This window comes from Prinia subflava, chromosome W (genome assembly GCF_021018805.1).
Source record: "Prinia subflava isolate CZ2003 ecotype Zambia chromosome W, Cam_Psub_1.2, whole genome shotgun sequence".
Taxonomy (NCBI): domain Eukaryota; kingdom Metazoa; phylum Chordata; class Aves; order Passeriformes; family Cisticolidae; genus Prinia; species Prinia subflava.
The window spans coordinates 9,835,972-9,858,984 of NC_086282.1; the positions used below are offsets into that span (position 1 = coordinate 9,835,972).

Here is a 23,013-nt window from a genome sequence, read left to right on the forward strand (position 1 = left end):
GCCAAGGCAAGCGCTACGTGCTGACCATGGTGGAAGCCACCACTGGATGGCTGGAAACCTACCCTGTGTTTCACGCTACTGCCCGGAACACCATCCTGGGCCTGGAAAAGCAAGTCCTGTGGAGACATGGCACCCCTGAGAGAATCGAGTCGGACAATGGGACCCATTTCAAGAACAGCCTTATAGCAGCCTGGGCTAGGGAACATGGCGTTGAGTGGGTGTACCATATTCCTTATCACGCACCAGCAGCCGGGAAAGTTGAACGGTGCAATGGCCTGCTTAAAACCACCTTGAAGGCACTGGGTGGGGGGACTTTCAAGAACTGGGAGATTAATTTAGCAAAGGCCACATGGTTAGTGAACACTCGAGGTTCCACCAACCGAGCAGGCCCTGCACAATCTGAGCCCCTGAGAACAACACATGAAGATAAGGTTCCAGTAGTACACATGAGAGGTATGCTGGGGAAAACCGTTTGGATTAATTCTGCCTCCAGCAAAGACAATCCCATCCGTGGGGTTGTCTTTGCTCAGGGACCAGGATGCACCTGGTGGGTGATGCAAAAGGATGGAGAGACCTGATGCATACCTCAAGGAGACCTTGTTTTAGGATGAACTACCCACATCACGTGTCTGTACCCATATCTGTATGTATAGATGTATATAATTTAGGTCATGCATGTGTGCATATATTTTTAAATTCAATGGAATATGTTGGTATGGAAAAAAATTCGGGGTGGATAATGTTGGGGGTTAGATTTGCCTCTTTTTTTCACTTACAGAATTTTTTCCCATAAATTTCCAAGAAACCTTAATGACAGCACTTAATCAGAACAAAAGGGAGTAGTTGAAGGACATGGCAGCACAAGGCTATACCTATTGTTTTTAAGTCTCTGGGAGTGTCCCTCAGAGGGGAGAGATAACGAGCTTTGGGAAAGGTAAAAAGACAGAGCTGGGGGAGGGGGGCTCACTCTTGCTCTCAGCATCGAGGAAGACAGTCAAGCTACCCCTCCCTGCAGGAAGAGTTCACAGCCATCACTCTGCCTCTGCCTTGTCCTGGGAAATCTACCGTCATCTAGCTTGTGTACGCAGGAATCCTGAACTCGCTTTCTCCAGCCCTCCCCCCACCGCCGCTGCTTCTTTGGAGCTTTGAGGCTCTCCTGCTACTCTGTAGCCCAGCACTGCCCAGCACTGCCGGGACACCCCCTGCCATTCCAGCTACCAGCGCAGAGCTCCTCATCTCATTCACCAGCCCGGGACTTTCCTCCCTTCCAGCTCAGCCCCTCGCAGTGCTGCAGGGGCACCGAGATCAAACTGCCCCGGGCTTTTTGTGAAAGAAAGCCCTCAAAGTTCTTGGTTCTGTTTATTATTAATGCTGTAGTTGTTGTTTGTTTGTTGTTTTGTCATATATACTAGTAAAGAACTGTTATTCCTATCCCCATAGCTCTGTCTGAAAGCTCCTTTAATTTTCTAAATTAGAATAATTTGGAGGGAGAGGATTTGAATTCTCCATCTCTAAGGAGGTCCTGCCCCCTTCCTAGCAGATACCTGTCTTTCAAACCAAGACAACAATACATCACCCTCTCTGTTCCTTCAAGCTGTCCCAATAATATACATGAAAATGGCTACAACAGAAACTCAGGATTAGAAACGTATGTACCATTGCCTTTGTCACTTTGAACACTGCAATGTGCAGACAACACTACATAAATGTTTTCTCCTGCCCTCTTGTTACAGAGCCTGCATTGAAGTGTTTTCTGTGGGCTCAGCACATGGCGTTGCTGCATCAATCAGCGTGACACCCCATGGGTTAATGCACAGAAACTCCCAGGTTAAGCCATCCCTCTCTCACTTCCTGATGTCAATATACAACAGAGCCATCTTGTTGCGTTTAAACTTTAGTTGCTCCACGGGTGGATGAACGGCATAAAGCCCTGTGCCAGGTCTGAAGTCAGCCTCACACCTTTGAAACTTTTGGGGTTTCCAGAACTCTCTGATGGACTTAGATCTCCAGCTTTCCTGAATGTTTTCAATAATAGCCATCCAGAGACTGAAGTCCAGTTCTAAAGCAGCCTATGTTATGCGAGAGCAAACATTTTGGGTAGATTGTAGATTTTAACACCAAAAATTTCAATTCACACCTACATGCATTTGTCAGTTCTACTTAAGTCTACCTGGCTCAGTGACTACAGTCTGTGAGGTCGAGTTGGCCCTTTCCAAAATAAACTTCCACTCTCATCTGGAGAGAAAATTGATCTATGGCACAAGATAAAGAGGGCTCTAACATATGCTATTTTATATTGTGAGCACTGAGCAAACCTATATGGCAACTGTGCTTAGACAGCCATGCAAAATAAAATTATCTTTGGAGGTAAAGGCAAACTGTCAGCTAAACCAAGGGAGTTGCTATTTATTTTTGTGATAAAAAAGCACTTCTCTCCACCAACATATTTAATTTTTCAATTCAAATTGGAAATTCCTCTTTGGAAACCACTGCTGTCAGTAATCCTTTTAATTAATAGTGTCCGGAATACAATACTTTCTATATTCTGTACCTTAAATCAACAGAACCCTTACATATTGCATTTCTTTCACAACATATTAACTTTCTGGTCAGGTGCTCCAAAAGAATTTAAACATGAAGAGCATTACCCTAAGAAAAGCAACAGACAATGCTTTAAGGTCAATCTTCAAGCCACAGTGTGGAATGAATTTGGCATCCACTGGATGTCAATGGAGGTCTGAATTTTATCTGTATGCAGGAGATGGATGTATGTTATTTTAAAACTAGATCTCATTACTGATTTTATTAGGATAATTTTGCAGGTTTTTAGAGGGGATGGCTCATTTCCCAGTATTATTATTCAGTGCCTTCTGGTAGATGATAGCGGGAGCTGTTATCACAAAATGTCAAATGCCATTAATACAGAGACAACGTCTATTATCTCACTTCCACTAAAGGACAGAGGTAGATTCAACACGTTTGGTGCTCAGTAAGGACTGGGAAGTGCAAGAAATACTGAAGATAGTGCAGGGATGGCAGCAGTGAGACTGGCATGATGAGAGAGAGGTTTTGCAGTGAAGTGGAACATGCCAAACTGATGCTTGGAAACCATGAGAAGTATCATGTTTAATTAGTGTGGCTGTGCAAATAATGTAATGAGGAATTTGAGAATGAATTTGAATAGCAGTTGGATAAAAGATTAGTAATCAGGATGTCTGCCATCCATCAGAGGCCCAAGAGAGGGGTGCACAAGACACGTTGTCATATGCATCAGAAATGTCCAGATATAGAAATACACACTGACACAGGATGTTGTAAAGATATGGTGGAGTAGCCAGTTGTAAGGAAAATCTGGGCAGCTGCAAAGGGGAAAGCTGAGAATGGGGCAGGACCCCACAGCACCTAGAAATCCAGTAATCCCTGATACACCAGTAATTACCAGTGTGACAGAGCCCAGCTGTGGACAGCAGCTTATGACAGTAAAATTCAAGATTTCACGGAGTGTCTTATAGCAAATGCACAGTTCAAGGAAGTGAGGGATAAAGGATGAGATTTGCACAGAGGTAGCTCAATGAGGAAATTGCAAATTGCTACTCTGCAGAAATTTCTGGTAAAGTGGTAAAGGTGTCATTATTCGCTCACTAGCCAAAAGCAATGGCCAAAAGTTGGCAGACAGCACCATCCCATTGCTCTACAAGGTCTGCAAGTCAAAACAGATAGAGAGTTATTTGGTGAGGGAGGGAATACCTTTATTAATATTAAATAAATTACACCACACCTCTGTTAGAATTCAGCTGATGGGCAATGACCAGACCTAGCTACAGTGATTAAAAGACCTCATTCATATCTAATAATCACAGAGTAATAATCTCATTGTAAAAGGCAATCAGACACTTGTTCACTCTTCTTATCTCTGCTCCACATTTGTAGTTACTAAGAAAGGATCTGCCTTTGATCCTGTGCTTTTCCTGTGCTGCTCTTTAAGCCATTTCATTAAAGGGCCAGAGTTTCCTGGATTAATGTCCATTTGTCATTTCCCCAAATCAATCTCGCCTTGAGTCTGTTGAGACCTTCCAAACATTTTCTCAAATGTTTTTTCAGAATTACAGTAGTTTCTAATGCTGTGCTCAGAGGAGGTTTTATTTAAAAAGACAACAAAACCAAAACCAAACACCTGCCAGAGCAGCTTCTATTTTTTATTTAAAGGTATGAAAATCTTAACCGAATTTTTATTTTTAAAAAGCAATAAATATATTGATTGACTCCAGTTTTGTCTGCATATCTAAGAAGCCTTATTCTTTCAGCTTTTCAATCTGATTATTTTTTTTTGAGTTGCCTCCAGAGCCTGGGCTCAGCCCATCTGTCACTGTTGAACTCTTTACTATTTCTATTTAATTTATATCTACCACATCTGCTTTTTAGGCTCAAGTCTGACCAGTAAAATTTTTTTAGAGCCAAATATTTTAATAAAATCAGTGCCATGCTAAAACCTCATTTTTTTTGGAGGGGGGAAGACTACCACCTCTCCTGTCTCAGGGAAGCATAGCCATTCTGGTTGTTCATAAAGCAAATTCAGTTCTTCATACCAGTGGAGGGCTGAAGTTCAGTGTCAGAGCTTTTCTTCAGCATTCAGATTTACCTGGGAGCTGGTACTACTGCCATCCTATGAATGAGGGGGAATTTTAGTATTTAGCAGGGTTATTAATTTTGATTTGGGGTTTGTGGCTTTTTCTTCTACAGACAGAAACAACTTTCCAGTTCTTCAGTGACACAAGACCGTGAAGTGCCATTGGTCATACCCATCCTATGACAAGATTGCTTCCCATACAACTCTAGCATTCTTGCTAAGAGGCATACCAAATTTAATACAAGCCACCCAGAGACCTCTTATCCTTTTCAATCAATCCATGCATTCTTATCCATGCAGGTGTAATCTACTCCACTTTTACAGTGGTGGTATAGGGATGACAAGACACTAAACATTCAGTAATTGAGTCTCAGCTCTTGGATGCTAACACAAGACACATGTCACTAGATTTTCACAGTGCTGTTTAGTCAGGCAATTCCTTTGCACATGGATTTCAGAGCTTCTAATGTGTTAGTCATTAGGGTGATACCAGAGACCTAACTGAGGCTCTTAAAATGTTCATTCCAGAGCTGCTAGGCTGTGACTGGTACCAGCTAAGACTGTTAGCAGGCCTCTTTCCTAAGCAATGTGATCCAGGCAGAAACATGCTGGGCCATCCACCATCCAGGTGAAGCTCCTGCAAGTAACAGGTATTTCTCACCTCTCCAGATAAAGTGCTTGCTGTGTAGTTTGGACAGGGGAGTGACAAAGGTGTAGCCTTGGTTTGAGGTTTCAGCTCATGACACATTATTCCTGTCCTTAACTGGGGTAAAACCACACATTTGTGTGTTGAAAGTCACAATTTGACTTGCTCCTGGCAGCCCTCTTTGACGAGCTTGTGCCACAGAGGAACATACACGCTCATCACATTGAATGTTAATTGGCCCTGTTGAAAAGTGGGCCTGTCGGAGTTTGCTCCTGCTCAGCCTCAGCACTGTGCAAGCCACAACATAACATTCTGGTTGTCTAATTAGATACCTCCATTGTAGGGTTTGGTTTATAATTGTAAAAGTGTTTCAGGCTGATGCTCACCAGAAGGCCCCATGGGAAAGGCACAGCTGCAGGCTGAGCGGTTGAAGTCGGTTGAGGGGTGAGAGGCAGTTGGGAGTGAGGAGAGTCTGCTGAGAGACAGCTGGAAGTGAGATTGTGATTGGCTGGAGGGATGCGTGGCCAGCGTATGAGCAGAACAATGATTGGATGGTAGGACGTGTGGACAGCAGCACTACAGCTGGAACAGCCAATGGGTGCCTTCCTTCTGTTAAGGTCTGTTAGGCCTTGGTTTGGTTTCAGTTATGTCGGGTAGAGATTAAAGGTATAAAAAGGGTGCCATTTTTACAATAAAGCGATCTCCTTTGGATGCATAATGGGGTTTTGTGTGTCTTTGTTCCCCATTGCTACGCTCCATCAAACACAGCTACAGTTTGTAAATGATTGCATTGCTTTGATTTTTCCTGTTTCAATAGTAATTCACCTGACTCCCGTTCAATGGAGAGGTGTATACAGGTCACACTTCATTCAACTGGGGCAGTTCAGTTCTATCAGCATTCAATTGTTGCAATGAAACATTCCACAATTAGGCTGGCCAGGATCTGCAAGATGAAATTGTGATAACAAATTACATTCTTTTTGAAAGAGGCCTGAAATGCCTGACTGGCAAGACAGAAGGCAGCAGAGAGCTGAGGAATCAAACCTCACAACAGCTCGTGTTAAACCCACAGTGATGTAGCTACCATGCATCTTATTGAAACAATAAAAGCTGTTTTATATGGATCCAAAAAAACCAAGGGTTTCAAGGAAATGTTTCTCACAGCTGAGTGGGTATTTCCCAGGACTTGTTGGTTTTATTACCTCATCTGTGCCCTTAGCTATGAGCAAAGTAGTGCTGAAAGCTCCCCATTTAAAGCAGGCCATAGCAGAGATTTACCATCTTTCCAAAGCTTGTTTCAATTTACTGTGGGCACAAGCTCAACAAAAGCTTATAAAAGAGGTACCTGTAGCTTCCAAATTAGGCCCATTTTCTCTAATTAGCCTCCTTCTTCACAATTTTCCTTTTTCCTTGACTCTTAAAACAGAAAAAAAAAGCAATGGAAATACTGTGAAGGCCATAAAATCCACGTGCTTGCACTGAGCAGGGACTTGACATGTTGGAATTTTGCTGGAAGAGAAGTACAAACTTCAGCTGCAAAATGGACAAGGGAAATTAAGCATTCTAGTTGACTTGGACATGGTTGTGAGAAACCTTATCCATTTGCCTAACATTAATTTCCACCTGGTTATATTCTGAAGGAGTTTTTCTTTTCCTTGGAAGTTAATTCTCAGCATAACTGTTCATTGTTTACAAGCCAGTTTCTTTTAACTCCTGCTGACAGAGCAGAACCTCATTTCATCCTTTAATCTGATGACAGTCTTACTGAAAGCGACCGGCACAGAAGTAGTTTATGGCAAATGCTGTCTTTGCTGTTAGGTTATCATTGCAAAGAGCAGGGACAGGTAATTTGTTTGTTACTGTTAAGCAACCGCAAATAAGAGACTTCTACTAGGACCATTCTGTAACAGAGGACCTCTAAGCTAATAATTTTAATAAGTAGATTAAGAGGAGTGAATGGCTCTAATAATTAGAAATAGTTACAGAGCAAAGAACATGGTTCACGCAGCCTGTGCTGGGCTCAGAATTAAATCTTGACTCTGCACTGAAGCCCAGTTCATCTAGCCCTGCTTTAAGCTGTCTCTACAGCACTGGGAGAGTGTGTACAGAGAGTGCAAGGTGAAAATTCTCAGTTATCTTTGGCTCCCTGTTTGGATTCTTTAGGACTTAAGAGCATCTCATCTTTCCCAGCTCTGTCACAGAGGCAAAGGATACCTGCTGCCACTTCCCTAGGGGGCATGAAGCATCAACTGGGCAACCCACAGCCTGTGCCAAGCAGCAGAACTATCCCATCCTTTATTTTCAGCAACTTGAAATTTCAGCCTGTTCTCCTGGAAGACAGTGATATTCAGGGATCAGAGAAATCAGAGGGTGGGGGGGAAGCAATTCCCTCTAAGACATGGACATTCAAAGCCAAGGAGTTTGTAGTCTCTAAATCCAGATTGAAAGGCCTAATAAAAAGTGCTTCAGATCTGAACAGTGGCCCAGGCATTGCACTAGGAATTATTCCTGTGTTTTATTTAGCCAAGCAAGAGGCATGCTTCTCTGGTGAAGTATGCCAATGCCTTAGACAGATCTTGCTCCTAGGTAAGCATCTCAGAGACAAAGTTTCTCTTCATCCTCTTGGCTGGCAAATTTATGTATGCTTATATGAAAAATTCCTTTGTGTTGGGCATACACTGTTGTTTGCCTCAAAAGAAGGGTGAGCATGGCCATGGCACCTGGACCTATTAGCCCATCAGTTCTTGGCAGCAGTTCTGCTGTCTGTAGAGGTTAGAGCCCTTCAGCTACCCTCTTTCTCCCCACTGGGTCAATACTGCAGCTAAACACAGTGTGAGTAGCCACCCTTTGCTGACCATATTGCCCTTGGCTGAAGCAGGGTAGAAGGTACAGTGATGTCCAGGTAGGAGAGGCATTAAACAGGGCAGTCTGGCATCTCTGTATGCAGCACCTGCAGCCCTAGGGGATGACCCAAACACACTCTAAGCCAGCCAACAGGCATTTGTATCCACAAAGCAGTGAAAAAGCATTGTGCTTTCAAACAGTCTCCTGTCCTGACTTAATTGCAGGAGGGGAAAAATAAGTTCTACCAGAAGGACAGGTAGCTGAATCACTCACAACTTACAGCCTGCAGGGATGAGCCTGGATAAGCAGGGAGGCCCTTTCTGCTTCTAAGTACACATTGATCTATTTGCTGCGTGCTGAAAAACTTCAGGCTTTTATTCTGTACCAACAAACCGTAGTGTCATTTAGGTTGTAGCAGATATTTATTCCCTTCCTGTTTCTCCTCAGAGACATGAATGGTGTTATAAACACAAAGAAAATATCTGTGAAAAATAAAAAGTCTCACAATCAGTGGAGCCCAAGCTGAAATAAACTTAACAGAGCAAGCCTGGAAAAACTTCAGTTCTCCATAAAGATATCATATAGAGGCAACATGCATATAACACAATACTTGATGAAAAAAACTGTTTGTTTGTTTGTTTAGCAAAATAGAGTTATTGTCATATTACTTCAAAATGTTTACACTGCATGTGAGGTTTTTCTCTCTTTATTTGTTGTTTGCAAAATATGGTCATCTTTTATCTTTACACAAAGATCTTGATTTTTTACCTTTATCCAAAGTTAACAACACTAACCCAAAAATTAATTCAGTGAAGCTGCTTAACAGGACAATAGCAATAAATTCCTTCAAAATAGCTGGAGAAATTAAGGACTATTAAGACATGGAAATGATGAATCAGACAGGGTTTAAGTGATCATCTAGCAGTTGCTAAGCCTAATTTAAATACAGAAAGAATATCACATTTCATCAACTTCCATCTTCAGATTTAAGAGCTTCTCAAGCTCTCATTTATACCTGAAGTGTCACTGGCACATATATTAAAGCTGAAAAAATCCATTTACTGCAGCAAGCATGTTAATTTTCCTTTAGTGTTCTTTGTTTATAATAAAAGAAACAAACAAGCAGTTTGTGTTTATTAGTCTGAAGTTCTCCCACAAACATTTATGTGCATTTAGGAGTTGCACTTGTGAGTACTGCTGGCATTCAGTCCAATTGTTCTTTAAAATCCCCAGCATCTCTGATCCTCTGGACACTGCTCCTCCCTATCTCACAAAAAACCCAAACCAACAACCAGCCTTATAAAACAACCTGCCCCCAATAAACACTTTTCCTTAAAGGGTGATCAAAGTCTTATGAAGCCTGCAGCCATCTGATGTATAAACAGAAAAGTAAATGAGAGCTTTATCTGAGGTTCCTAGACATTACTGTTCAAGGAAAGTCATGCATCCTTTCTCATCCCCCCTCAGCCATGGGAAGAAACTCTGGAGAAGACAGCCCACACCTTTTCCAGCATCCTCATTATAATCCTATTTTTTTTCCCTAAGAAATGTGGAACTTTTTCTGCTCTTGTTCTGCTCTGCGAAGCAGAGATGGCAGCAACCTTATGACTTGATTCTTTGGTATCTAGCAAAGCACATGCTCCAAAGAAAGCTCAGCACTTGTTTCCTGCCCCTGCTTAGGCCCCAGGTCCCATGAAACCAATACCCTAACACATCTGCCACCTCACTTACATGTGTGTGTCTGACCAGTTTGAAAATACGTTCTTGGGGAAGGACAAGAGGGAGTCAGATATAGAAAGAAATGTCATAGCAGCCTCATATTCTCAACACACAGATTAAAAAAAAAAAAAAAAAAAAAAAAAAAAAAAAAAAAAAAAAAAGTCTTTTTCAGGGTCTTTCTCATTAGGGAAAGATTATTTCCTCCCAATATAGGCAGAGCCCTCCAAACCCATTTACTTTTTAGAGAATCAGTCAGAGGGGTCAGACCAGCCCATCCCAACAGACATATGAAGTAAAACAAGGGAACTTTTTAAACAGTGTCAATTCATCACTGCATCTTAATCCCCTTGATAGAAAAAGCACAGCACATTACAACAGCTGAAATACTGGGCTGTGTCCCTCACTGTTGTTCATTAGCTGCCCTTTATTAATTTATGCTGGCTGTTTTCTGCTCCATCCAGTCGTATTTTCAGTGCTGTTAAGAACACAGTCCTGGTAAAAAGCTTCAGAAGTTCCCTGTGGTAGCACAACCATTTCTTATCCAGGTATCCTATCTGCAGGTTTAAATCCCACTGTTTCTGCACCATCACCCCGCAGCCATCCCTGGCATCCCAGTACTTCCCCAGTCCCTTTGCAAGAGTTTGTTTTCTTTCTTTTGTTCCTTTTTCCCTGTAGTCTTTGCCCAAACTCACCTGTCTCTTGAAGGGAGCCCTGCTCATCTCCTCTCTCTTTTTTTGCCTCTTCTTCCTTGGGAAGTCAGCAATCAGGTGAACTTGAAAATGGTTCATTGCTGGAATTTTTCACCATCAAAGATATTTAAAGTACATTAAATCTTTTCTTTTAATTTACCTCCTGGTGGTTGTACTTCTGTGTGAATGAATGCCTACAAGGGACCTGAACAGTGGGCATCTCAGCCATACCATACCAGCCACACCTCATACCATGCATTTCTTTGAGCTGAGACCAACTCTAAAGCCTTATGCTACATCCTATGTCTTATTATTTCTACCTATGGCTATGGCTTAAAGTAGTGCTGCATTCCCGCCTTCTCTATCATCTCTACATGTTGCCTCCATAAAAATCTTGATCCTCCAAAACGTTCATTTCTGTCTCAAACCTGAGCTTGCCCCTTCCTTTCACATCACAAACCTTGCTGGGATCTCTCTCACTGTCAGACCAGGTGTGAGAAGTTTGCTTGCAAAAATGATGCTGCTAGGGGACAGTTCATCTCACAAAGCGAAAGAAAAATGAAACAAAAAATCTTAACAAAACCCACCGAACAAAGGGATATTTTTGCCCCTTAACTCTTATTCTTTTTTTTTTCCCAGCAGTTTCCTTTTTCCTTTACTTTTTTTTTTCCTTTTTTCCCCTCTGCATTTATTCCGGGCTCTTCTCCTCCTGCTGTCTCCAAAACCTGTTATGCTCAGATCACATGTAGATCTATCTACATGTCTGAAGATAAGCACCCTAACAAGATGAGATCATTTCACACATGCTGTTTGTTTCCTGTTATATTGGGGAATTTACTGTGGCTGCTGGCCATTATAAATACTGAACCATCAAGACAGCTTTTTCATATATTTCACTGCAATAGTCATTGCTGCATTTTTGTCCTAAAAGTAATTTGATTTGTTGTAATCGATTTGGGTGGGTTTTCATTCTTAATTAACTGCTGTTATGATGCAATGATGCAGTCCTTGTTCACAATTTAGAGGCCAGAAATTAAATTCAGAACAGGGTAATAGCAAGAAGATGGAGGAGAGACTTACCTGCCAGGAAGGTGAAGCAGTGGGCTGAGGAGCCAATTAGCCATGGTGTTGATTGGTGTGCTCTCATTAGTGGTGTGAAGGAACAAACTCAATCTTCTCAGGCTAGTGGCCAGCACCCTGCAAAATTCATTTCTTTGTCTTAAAAAAAGGACATATATCAATAAGAGCTCCCTAGTGCTGTTTTGGCAGACCCTGCCTTTTGCTGGCGATTGGGCAAATCTGCCCATCACTAGGTCATGTAGTGGAAAGCTGAGGCCATGGAACCTTACAAACACACATTCACTGCCACCTCTGCAAAATCCTCTCTTGCAGTCAGAGCCCCCAGCTGCTGATGGACATGTGCAAGGCAGAAGCATTTCCCACCATCGATCTGTCAGTCACGCCAATGCACTTACCTTTGTTATGTGGAATTTATGCTGTTATAACTCTGCTTTTTTTTTTTTGTTGTTGTTTGGTTGGTTTTTTTCATAATATTATTAAGACTGCTTAAAATTTCTTAGCTGGAACACTTTTCAGTTTCTTTGATTTTGGGAGTGGACTGAAACCAGGAATCACACAAATTCTTCCAGAATACAATAATCATGAGTGTTATTTCAGAGATGCCTTTTGAAAAGATTGTTGTACAAGTCAGAACATTCTGTAAACTCAGACTTGAGATGAAAAGACTTTATTGGCAGCACTCTAAAATTCTCCACTGCTTTTGCAATGCTGTTGCAGCTGCTGCTGTTCTGTTGGTCTTCTGGTATTTCTACTTCAATCAGATAACAGTAAATGCAAAAACACCTGTGTATATCACTTGAGGAACTAAACTAGGTATTATTGATCACAAACAGCACCTAGTTCCCCTTTCTTTTTTTTTCTTTTTTTTCTTTTTTTTTTTTTTTTTTCCCCATGGAGAAACCAGTCAGTGAAAACTAGGTGTTTTAATCAAACCAGAAAAGGTGTGCATTTGGTAATGATTTTTGTATGGTTTTTGACACTCTATGGTTCAAATGCTGTGGGTTGTCATTCTTTTCTGCAGAAAACGCTCTAAGCTAGTTTTTATGATGCACCATGGTCAAGATGTTCATGATGCCACTGACCTCCCTCCCTGCTCAGGAGTCAAGAGTGGCTACAAAGATCAAGCCAGGTAATTTGTGTATCTGACTTTTCCTGTTTAGCCCAGAATTGCAGTTTCCATAAGGTAAAAGAGAAGTATTTATAAATTAATTTATTTGTGGATTTAAGCCACAATATTTCTGTTTCCCACTAGAACATTCTAATACACTGTTTTCCACAGGGGGAAAAAATAATCTTGCTGAAAAAAAACCCAATACTTTTATAATCAGTCCTAATAACTAGCTCTGGGCACGATCTTCCTTTGCCTCGAATGAACAATATTATGGTAGTTTTTTTCCCTCTCATTTCAAACAGATAAGCTGAGCTGAGCCAAGATAATGGTAAATTTTCCACAAATCACAGCCTCTGGGACATTATCCTTTTTTTATGTTCTATGAGGTTGTCTAGGTGACGAGTAGACAGTTGTCCTCATCTGAAACACTAATGGACTTACAAGGAAGAAGTAACATTAACAAACTATTCAAGCCATGTGTTGTAAAGAGCATAAATTATGCTTTCCTCTTGGAACAATATCTCTTCTGATCTTGGGTTTCAAATTGTGGCATGTTTGTGAAGGAGTCCCAGAATAAATAAATGCAGATGCTCTTGCCCTGTTTTGTGCCCGAAAAAATTCTGCTTAATTAAGAGGAAACCCTCGCATCTCCAGTGAGAAGCTGATTCTCTCATTTCCTTTTACCCCTCTAATTCCTTAATAACAGATGGCCACACAGGTGTTAATAATATTCCCAGCATGCCCAATGGAAATACTGAGGACATCTAAATGTTGCTATTTACATTAATTGGCAACATTGCCCCAATGGACGAGCTTTAGTTGTCCTCCTAAGCTTTAGTTGTCTCTGTCTGAATACTTATCTTTATCCAACCAGTAAAGTCAAGGTCCTACTCTATTGTTTTCTCCCACAGAGGGTGATTTAATTGATAATGTGGTTTCAAATACAATCTCTTCCTAAATTATCCTATCAATTCCATTAATTCTTTTCTATTATCCTGAAAGTCTAAAAGAGTAGGTAAAAAATTAGGTGCCAAATTCACTGTAAGTTTAGGAACTCAGACTGACATCTCTAAATCCCTTTGATGAGATTTTTGTGATGTCATTCTCTCCAATTAACTTGGAGTGGTGTACTGGTGATAAAAAGATTTGGTCAGTATTTGTCTTCCAGATATTGAGTAAATACAAGTCTCTCTACTTCATCTACATTTAGTCTTTGTTGCAGATGTGATGAATATTTTTTATTTGATAAAGGTCATGCTTACTTTCTTTCCATGCCACAAAGAAACATTCTGTATGTGTGAAAAGTGTCATAACTGAAGGAAAAAAATAGTCTGGAACAGGGACTAGTCAAAAATGCTCTTGGGGAAAGCAGTTACATTTATATTATCAGGACAGGCAAGTCTTTTAATGCTGTGATACTGTAGTAGCAATTCAAAGCTAAGCCACTTTATAAATATTAAATTCCTAAGGAAATAGAAATTCATGGTGTACTAGTTTCAGAATGTTACTTCCACCTGTCACTTTGATCCTGAATGTATGGTCTTTGAACAGCAAAGGGCTTTTCCAATATTAAGATGTAGGTGTCAGGTATTTCCTTGTAGCTGTGTTTAAGAACATTATTTTTTTTCTTGCTCTGCTTTTCTCCTGAAGGATATGTAAACTGCTTTCCTCTCAGCAACATCCTCTGCTCACAAGAAGTGATCTGTGGCCCTGTTCTGCTGTTGCGTATCTCAATTAACATCTAACACCCAAGTATTAGCAAAAATTAGTAAAAAACCTCTCCTGGTTATTCAAGGAACAGCTATTTGAGCCAAATGCTCTTTGATGACCAATGCTCAAGGCCAAAAAGCAAACCCATTTTGTTTGGCTAGCATAATAGCGAGCAGGCTGGAGCATGGTTCCTACAACGCTGCACCTTTGGCCCTGTTCACTAGACTTTTCTCAAGACAAGCCATTACAGAACAGGCAGAAAGGCTGGCAAAATTGCAACTTGAGATCTCTGCAAAAATACCTATGGCACCATCCCAGAAACAGATTTGTATAGAAATGTCCTTTAGTTGTCATATGTGTAGAGTTACTTGTAAGCGGACCTCTGACTTGCCTGACCAGCATGTGAGAATCTGCCTGAAGAACAGCTCTTAAAAGCCTCATACAACTCATGTCTTTCACTAACGCAGCCCCCGGGTGCACTTAGTTTGTCCCTTTCACATATTCACTCTGAAGGTCTTAGTCTATTTATCTATGCAGTGCTGAGTGAAACTCTTTGTTACTGTTTTAAAAGATGTGAAAAAATGCCTTACTGCTTCTTGTCTGGGGTGAGAGCCTTTCTCAACTTTCAGGAAACATCTTGCAGACAGCCAAGGAGAGATCTGTGTGCTCAACATCTTGTAATAACTTGAAATCTTTGCCTCGAACTCACAGCTTTCTCAAGAGCAGGGTCACTGTACTGAAACAAAGAGAGCAAAGCCCCAAGCTATCAAGCAGAGTACAAGCAGATTAGGAATGTAATAAATAACATGGGATAATTCGTGTTATAGTGTATATATATATATTGATATATGTCTTTAAGAATAAATGAAACGAGCAAGTCCGGGCTTGTAGCGAATGCACTTTAAGACAAAAGCTGCTGCCAGGAATCCAAGGTGGAGCTGGAAACGCAAGAAGCACCGACATTAACAACAGAAAAGAGGGTGGACTAGCCCTTCTGGATGATGGGACTGTGAAGTGCCCAGCCATCAAGAACGATATTGATCTAGCAGCAATATCGGGAAAGACGCCCCTCTATTCACCATTCCATCTCCCTATTCAGGCTTTCTGAGAAACTAAATTATTATTCATCTTTTCCTCGGAAAGCCCCATTCAGCAGACTGGACGGCAGAAAGAAACTCATAAAGAAAAGAAAGAAGACAAAGAACTGTGGGGGCCACAGGCAAAATAAACTGTATAAAAGGGGACCCCAAGAAGGGCTGAATTTGTGAACAGGGAACTACGGTGCAATAGAGGCTGTAGTTAAGGTTCACCCAGTGCCGATCCCAGGACTCGACACTGAACTTCCGATTGCTGGCTTGTCCAAAATTTCTGTTTGTCGATTCTTTAATTAATAAAAAAATATTTTATTAATTGGAAATTGGCTGAGTATTTATAACAGGAATATTATAAATGCCAATACAATATTCCAATTAAAATAATAATTTGGTTTATTAACAAAGATCGAATTACAGAATTTCGGTAAACCCACCAACAGCGGAGATACTTGACAGTCTTTTTCCCGGGAAAATGCCAAGGGTGAACCGTGAGACACAGAACCTGGCCATCTGCTGTCTCCCCCTAGGTTCACAAATTTGCCCGGTTCGGGGCTTAGTTTTTATACATTTTATTCTGCCCTTGGCAATATTTCCCCATATTTCCCTTTGTTTCAAATCCAAGGGTGTCTCCGGCTAGGCTGGAAAGAGTTCTTTCTCTCAGTTCATATGTTAATGTCCAGTTTCTATAGATCCTCATGGCTGATGAATGGTCGAGATATGGATGATGATGCTTGATGCTTGGTGAGGGTGTCAGCTAGGGTGTTGATGGTCCTGCCGCCTTATCTTGATGGGTCTCCTCCTGGTGCTTGAGGAGACTGCCGGTTTTCCCGTAAACCTTTTGTCTATTTCTGAATGTGAGTTTCTGGGGTGGTGTCTGCCTTTTCATAATTTGGTTTAACAAGATATTACACGGTGTCCTGAAACTTATATTTTCATACAACACACATATATATACAGTTTTATAGTTTTCAATAAATTTCATTAACTATAAGAACATGAATTAACATACTACATTTTTCACAAGGAAGAAATGAAATTCATCAATACAAAGTGCCCTTTTGGTCAAAAGTTCACTAAAAGAGAAGGGAGCTGTACAATGCACCCATCTCCTTTTAATTGGCTTGAAGCTGCTTCCTACCATGCTCAAGCAGATATGGTGTCAGTGGAAGCCATGCTAAAGCAGAAACTTTTAATTATTTTGAAATAGCCTACTTCATCTTGAGGAGCTGTGGTTAGGACTTGACAGGGAGAAAGAAAAAAAAGTGAGAATAGGCTAATATTTTCTGGAGTAAATCTCTGCATTTACTTCCAAAACTCTTGTGTCCAGCATTTATTAGTGCAAAGGTAAGTTGTTCAGCAGCATATAAGAAGAAATAAAAATGCTGTAAACATTTCTGAAACCATGCATATTTGTGGTTGAATCATTGGGTGATTACATGGGATTTATTTATGTCCTTAACTCAAAAAATCGTGTCTGTCAAGAGGGAACAAAACAGGTAACATAGAGCTTATAACAAACCACAAAACAACTGGCTGTGTATTGGATATTTGAACCATTAGTTATAAGGCAGAAGTTAGACTGAAATACTGCCACATATATATGACAACTATTATTCTTGAGCAGACGTAATCTCTCATAGATAACTGAGGGCCAAACAATAGCTAAGGTGATTAAACCTGTTGCTCACCATGAGTAGGTCTGCAGCAGATAACATGGGTTACAATAATTTTAATTACCTTCAGTCTTCCAAAGTAGTATGTGGGGAAGCAGAGAGGGACATGCACTTTTGCTGAGGTGCAATTGCTGTTCTCTGAGCCTCTCCTTCCCTCTGAAAAGGGCTGTGCATGATCAGTGAGGGGTTGCTACCACAGGGCAAAGATGTATTGGCACTCTGTGGCAGGGAGAGTCCAGAAGACACTAAAGTAATTGAAAGAAAAAAAATGTTTGAAGACACAGAAAAGAACTTTGCAGTTCTTTTTGCAACGAGGAGGCAACAAAAAGCTGCTGGTCAGAAAGAAAACCCTCAGCAAAAACATCCTATACAAGAAAGAAATGTTTTTATAAACTTTGTTGATTGAATTTTCTCTTAAAGTGCAACAGTTGTAGATCCACATCTAACAAAGGCTAAAATCTGAAAAAAAAGTCCCAGGATGTGCCTGGGATCTGTTCCTTTAAACCCACGGTTCTGGAAGACCCATCTGAGAGATGAGACCATTGTGGAATGGATCACAGACCCATGATATGTTCACATGGCAAGTATGAAACTTTGCTACAGGTAGTCCATGTAATGATAAACATCTGTACATCTTGGTGTGGACTCTAACGTGTGATAAATGTAGAGTTAATAAGCGTTAAAAGGCAAAACCAACTTTCACCCTACTATGCTGTTAAAAGTTCTTTCACGTGCTGATTTTGCATTTCTCTCAAATATTTTATCAACCAAACCTTCATGGCACTGTGAAATTAGGCCACAACTGATACCCTCTGGTAAAACACAGCTCCAAGTCCTATGTTGTTCTGGTACCTATAAGCAATAGACTATAAAAAAAGTGTTTACTGTTGGCATAACTTACCTCCCACTGATGCTACAGGGCTTTATATCCTTGAGTTCAAAAAGAAATTGAGACTAGTCTAGTGAACAGATCCCAGCCTACCTTTGTTTTCAGTCTTATGAAGCAAGAGTGAGATCAGAGGAAATACTTATCAAATATTGATGTATTACAGTAAAAAAAAATCTGGCCAATTAGAATGACCTGTTTGTTATGTTTATGCAGGGCTCCTCTTGGTACCTGTGCCTGCTGGGATTTAGTTTAGCACATCAAAGTGTCTGTCAGGATCAGCATTTCTTCATAGTGCTAACAGGATCAGTTGAACACTAACTCCACTTCAGTGCACATGTGTGGAGCATCCTAGAAAAACATTTCTCATGAAAAGAAAAGAAAAGAAAAGAAAAGAAAAGAAAAGAAAAGAAAAGAAAAGAAAAGAAAAGAAAAGAAAAGAAAAGAAAAGAAAAGAAAAGAAAAGAAAAGAAAAGAAAAGAAAAAAGAAAAAAATTTGTGCTGTGTTGCAGCCATGAGGCCTGAGAGGCCTCTCTGGCGGTCAGTTGCCTAAGATAAAGAAATGCCTAGTCATGGTGACTGGACCAAGTAACCCCTCTCCTGCCTTCGGACCCTTTCTTATCTCCCTGTGAGACAATAGGTCACTTTTACCCCGACTCATACCATTGGACCATTTCTCAAAACCTTGATACCCTATAAAAACACTGTAGCAAGAGCAGGACGACTTATAGAATAAAGGTCGAGCTATCCCAAACTAGGCCTCAGATTTGGGCCTGCAAGGCCTCAGATTTTGGCCTGCCTAGAAGTAGATAAACCTGTGGTGCAGTTAGAAATTCACTTAAGGTGTGTACATGCTTTAGCTAGGATAGTTAAGATGGAAATACGGTCGCTGCCTTAAACTGTGATAGCTTACATAATTGTTCACGCTGCATGCCAATAGAAATGCACCTGTTACTGTAAACTATTCTGTACCGTATAAAACCAGCCATTTCGGGAATAAAGAGGAGAACGTATGGTAAAACCATATTGGTCGGACCTGCGTTGCTCTGTCTCCAACCCCGAGATAGAGTCCCAACCTTCAAAACCCCACTTTTGCCCAGCTCAGTAGAAGAGCTGTCCCTGAAACCCTTCACGGAGGATGCCAATAAAGACTCATCTGTGGAACCTCATACAGCGCTTCTCCTCTCTCTCCCTGCGTCTGCCGAAGGCACTTAGCAAGCTAATGAGCTGAAATCACTAAGAGCTGAACTTGCTAAGAGCTGAAACCACTTAGAGCTGAGCTTGCTAAGTATAGCCTGTTCCTGGGAGCTTTGCCCGAGGTACTTGGACAGGAGGTACTTAGCGGTACCCTCTATCCAAGAATACCTACAGCAGCCGGGATCAGACTGATCCTGAAGCCCTAGGAAGGATAAAGTGCTGGAAGTGGAAATAAGAGAGGAAAAATAGGAAATGGTTCTGATGGCTAGAAACTAATCTGACAGAATTAATGAGCACTTGCTACAAAGTCTCCATAGATTCTTTCACATGGCAAATATCCTCTTTTTAAAGCTTAGAAGATACCTAGCATGATGTAGCCCTTTATCCTCTCAGACAAGTCTCATGTCTGCAACCAACCCCACAACAGACACCTTCAGGCAAGCCGGCAAGCCCTCCTGATTCTGCAGACCATCTTGTCTTTCCAGATGGAGGAGAAGGTGCTCTCCTCCCCACAGGCTCGAGATCCTGACACCACATGAAGTTGCCAGCTGTGCTGAGGCACCCAGACAGGTCTTGGATGGTCTCAAGGTAGATCCAGTGATGCCCAAGCCCAGACTTGTAGCTCACACATCTGTTCTGAGCACAAACGTCCTTTCAAAGAGAACCCTGGAGCATGGGGGAGGCTGGGCCAAGAGCAGCCCTTGCCTAATGTGTCAGTTACAGGACGTACTTAAGCACTTAGAGAATTGTGGCACTGCTTGCCACTAAACATGCTCATAACCATCCTGAAAACTTAACTGCTCGATTGTGGTACTGACAATGGTCAGAATTTAGGCATCAGGAAGCAGAAGTGTCTGTGTGAAATCATCACATACTACCTTCATACAGGCTTGAGAAAGTGGCTTGGGAAATATTAAGGAGAAAACCAAAAACAATCCTTGAGAAGTGAGAAATGTTTACAAAAAGGTGTAGACTCTGAAGACGAATCATATTCATAGTGCCAAAGTACTCTACAAAAGGACTATGTAGAAGAATAAAGTTTGCTCTCATTTTACCATCATATAAAGTCATGTTGATATTTCCTGCCTTTCGAAAATCATAACACTTGATGCTATAAATAACTGGTTTCCTTTTTCCCCGGTGACTGATACTGCATTTCTTTAAGCTTCTCACTTTAAAATAAGACAAAAACAATGCTCTCAAAGTGCCAAACTGTACATAAGGGAAAGGCATGTGCAAGAGTGCAAGCTATTCCTGAAAGTCTGACAGACTCACTGTGATGGTTTTTTTGTGTTTACTCTCTTTTCTTTCTGTAAGATAGACTTTGGGAGGAAAAAGGCAAAACAGGCCCAACTTAAAGGTTACAAAGATAGTTTTAACACACACAAAAAGAAGAAATAAAAGAAAAAAATATTTGAATCCTTCTGTCCTGGGGTAACAGGACATTTTCATGCTTTGTATCCCAATCGTGTGTTTCTCTTCCTGTGTTCTCTGTTTTGTCTATAGCCGCACCCCTCCCCCCAGCTGCTGGCTCTCGCTTGCTGCTGCTAGCTTTAGGTTCGCTTTGCTGGCTTTGCTCTCTCTCACTTTTTGCTTTTTGCCTGCTTTTTTGCCATTTTTCTGTTTTTGTTTTTCCCCTTCTTTCCTTCCTCCCCTTCCCTGAAGACATCGGACCTGCTTCAGACCTTGATTCGGGAACGTCAAGGGACTCCCCCGGAGTCTGCATCTAAGAGAAGCTTTGGCACCCTCCCCAGCAGACTGCCCAAGCCGTTCGGCCTCTCTTGGACTGGTGAAAACGTTTGTTGTCATCTCGGGCTGTTTTTCTTGTGTTGGGGAGTGGGGGTTTTTTTGTTGTTTCTTAATAAACAAGTTTTTTCCACTTTTCCTCCGAGGAAATTCCTCCCAAACCCGGTGGTGGTGGGGGGGAGGAGTTGTGGAGGTTTGTTTCCTTTAAGGGGCTCCTTTGGAGATTTTCACCCTAATTTGTCCTAAACCAGGACACCTTCAAAACTCTTCTCCCTTCCCCACAAACTGTTCACTTTCCCACAACCAACACAGAGAGACAAAACTATGATTTTCAGTCACTTTCACCATTTAAACATAATCTTCCATCACTTTGGGAAAAGAGTCTCTCTTGATATCCCATGAATTTCCCCACTGTTTTCTTTTGGGTCTCAACTCTCACAAAGACAGCCACCCAGGAACCTGCCTTTGTGAAGTCCGTCCCATTAGCAGCTTTCCCAACACTGCATATGGGCTATGCCTGCTTATTTAGGGTACCACTTAAGGATGCCTCTGGGCCTGACATTGGTCTGAATTTAGGTTTCAGGCTCTGTCAGTGTCTGTGTGAAAGGCAAGCGAGCAACTTTCTCATGTTGGCCTGAGAAATCTTAAGGAGGAATTCAATTAAACCTTGGGAAGTGAGAAACAATCTGCAGGTTGTGTTTTTCCAACATGTTTACAGGAAAGAAATGTTTACTAAAGGGTGTAGACGCTCAATAACCAATCATGTTCTTTGTACTGATCTACTCTATAAAAGTAGAATTTAGAAGAATAAAGTTTGCGTTCATCTTTACCATCATAGAGTCATGCTGTTATTTCTGTGCCATCCGAAAACCATAACAACAGATGCCTCTTCTAGTATAAAACAAAGATTCTCTTCTTCTGTCTCCAAAATCATCTTCATCTCAAAAACTAGAGATCTCCTTTTTCCCTAGGAGCTAAAGGGCTTCATATCACTTTCCCTTCCTCTATTCAAAATTCTCCATTAAATCTCAGTTGTATCAATCCACAACTCTCAACTACAGCCGCGCATCCCCCAAACAGCATTCACATGTTACAGGAAATAGTCCATTCTCCATGGTTTTCACAAGAGACATCCAGCCAAAAATGGCAAAATCCTCAATCCCTCCTTCCAATAATCTTTATCAGTTCTTTCTCTGACTTTGATCATGCTGTCTCTCTTGATGTGTTCCTTCTCTCTCTCAGGGAAAGGGTTGGAATTCTGGAGGCTTCAGATTGCCCAAGTCCTCTCTCCCTCGGCTGCGGCTTATGGTGTCAGATTTCAAGGCCGAGCAGAGCTCTGGGCAGCCGGGTAGTCAGGAATCATAAATGCTTATACACGTCTCTTGCCCACCCTGGGATTTCATGGGGGGGCTCAGCCTGGAGCTGCCATCCGGGGACACAGACTCCCCTCCCCCTGCTGGGGGAAGGGCTCAGGGCCACGGCCAGGCCTCGGGCCGGCTCCCCCACCCCCAGCAGGTGGAAGCAGCAGGGTGTTTACATCTGCTAGAAACCCGATCCGGGCCGGGACAGGGGCATATTCTCATTCCCTCCCCCGGCCCGGGAGTCACCGGGCCAAGGGAGCCTCCCATGAAAGGCCCGGGCCTGGGCAGGCCCCGGGCCATCCCAGCCCCCTCCCGCAAAGAGAGAGCCGGGACTGCCTTCTTACCTCCTTCGAGGCCGGAAGGAGAGTGACTTGGACTCACTCATAATTTTATAGGGGTATTCCTCAAAGTCACATCTAGCTTCCTCAATGGCCCAACAACATGTCAATATTCAAAAATGGACTCTGATAGGTGCTTGTCTCGAAACGATCCCCAGGTCCTGACAGGGAACTGTTTCTACTTTAAGTAAAAGCCAAATTCTGTCAACCTATAACAGATGCAGAGTCTCAAGTAGCAGAGATGTTTCCCTTAGTTTAATAATAAATAATACTTACACTTAAAGCACACGTA

The 23,013-nt window shown here is 41.7% G+C and overlaps 1 long non-coding RNA gene across 3 annotated transcripts; it reads right to left on the reverse strand.

Moving 5' to 3' along the window:
- Positions 1–2,808: 2,808 nt before the first annotated feature.
- Positions 2,809–22,720, reverse strand: LOC134563406 (uncharacterized). Of its 3 annotated transcripts, none has more exons than XR_010083360.1 (5): positions 17,258–22,720; positions 15,017–15,162; positions 11,606–11,722; positions 10,529–10,626; positions 2,809–6,216 (listed from the first exon to the last, which is right to left on the reverse strand). It is a non-coding gene; the product is annotated as an uncharacterized LOC134563406 (long non-coding RNA). The 3 variants fall into 3 exon arrangements; XR_010083361.1 differs by adding an exon at positions 6,619–6,689 and having other exon boundaries at positions 10,529–11,722; XR_010083359.1 differs by lacking the exon at positions 2,809–6,216 and having other exon boundaries at positions 8,838–11,722.
- Positions 22,721–23,013: the final 293 nt, after the last annotated feature.